The sequence below is a fragment of the Phalaenopsis equestris genome, unplaced genomic scaffold (assembly GCF_001263595.1).
Source record: "Phalaenopsis equestris unplaced genomic scaffold, ASM126359v1 Scaffold000036, whole genome shotgun sequence".
Lineage (NCBI taxonomy): Eukaryota > Viridiplantae > Streptophyta > Magnoliopsida > Asparagales > Orchidaceae > Phalaenopsis > Phalaenopsis equestris.
In genome coordinates, this window is record NW_018164478.1 from 4,709,682 (window position 1) to 4,710,814 (window position 1,133).

The 1,133-nt window shown below is 32.5% G+C and overlaps 1 protein-coding gene across 1 annotated transcript in view; it reads left to right on the top strand.

Annotated features, from left to right (window-relative positions):
• LOC110018802 (LRR receptor-like serine/threonine-protein kinase ERL2) overlaps window positions 1-1,133 on the top strand; it is a 14,540-nt gene that overhangs the window by 10,228 nt on the left and 3,179 nt on the right. The gene's annotated exons all lie outside the window — the stretch shown is intronic.

The window sequence follows — 1,133 nt, forward strand, 5'->3', positions numbered from 1 at the left end:
ATATATATGTATGTATATATATATATACCCTAAAAAACTAACTACTACAATTGAGCATGATGAATGAAGATCCTCTCTTTATATATATGTTTTCCCTAAAAAACTAACTACTACAATTTAGCATGATGAAGAAAGATCCTCTCAGGGGAGATCACGAGACCAATCGAGCCAACCAAATCAACCAAAATCGAGTAAAAAATTGACGTGAGGATGACCGATTAGCACCACCCAAGCAGCTCGCCTGGAACCTAACCATGAGAGGTTTTGTATCTCCAGCCAAGGGAGCGCTGATTCGATGCAGAAGTTTATCCTACAGAAGAGCCGACCCGGTGTAAGAGTTGGTTTCATTTAATGAGGTAGCATTTAATGAAGAATGTTACCCTTTTTTTAACTATTCGTTCATAAGATTATGGCTCTAGTATGGAATCCATTCCTCCTCTCTCATTCTAGTTTTCTGCTGTCCTCTCCTACGCTATTCTTTGACTATGATTCATGGATAAATTGAAATTCAATGATTCATTAATTCATGACATTTTCATTGAAACAATTACATTCTAAATTAATAAAAAAAAAACCAGGATGCTGAAAATCAAATTAGAAGCAAATGGTGTTAGATAGTCGAATCTTAATAATAACCCTCGAATCTTTATCAGCTGAAGTAAATTTGATGTCAACGTCAATAGATGCTAGCAATAGCCTGCCTACGTGGCAGGGCCCAACCCTATTAAAATATATTTATTTTATTATATTTAGGATTATTCTAAATTGAAAGATGAAGAACGGAAATAAAAATTAAAAATAAAATAAAATAAGCAAGAGGGGGGGGGGGGGGGGGGGGGAATAATTTAATTAGGTCGCGTCTATTGGTAATATCTTCGTTCAAATTAAAAATGTAATGCCTTCTAAAACTAACTAAATGGCATCATAAACCCATAAATTCTTTTTATTATTTTGGATTGACGTGTGGGACTTTTTGGCCCATAATTAGCTATTTAAATACTTAGGGGCCATTTTGAATCACTACATATTTTTATTTTTTATTTGATTTATTTTTCTTACTTAAAATACAACTTATTTGTTATTGACTAAGTGTCAATAATTAATTTCAAAGTAATTATTTGAAATATATATAT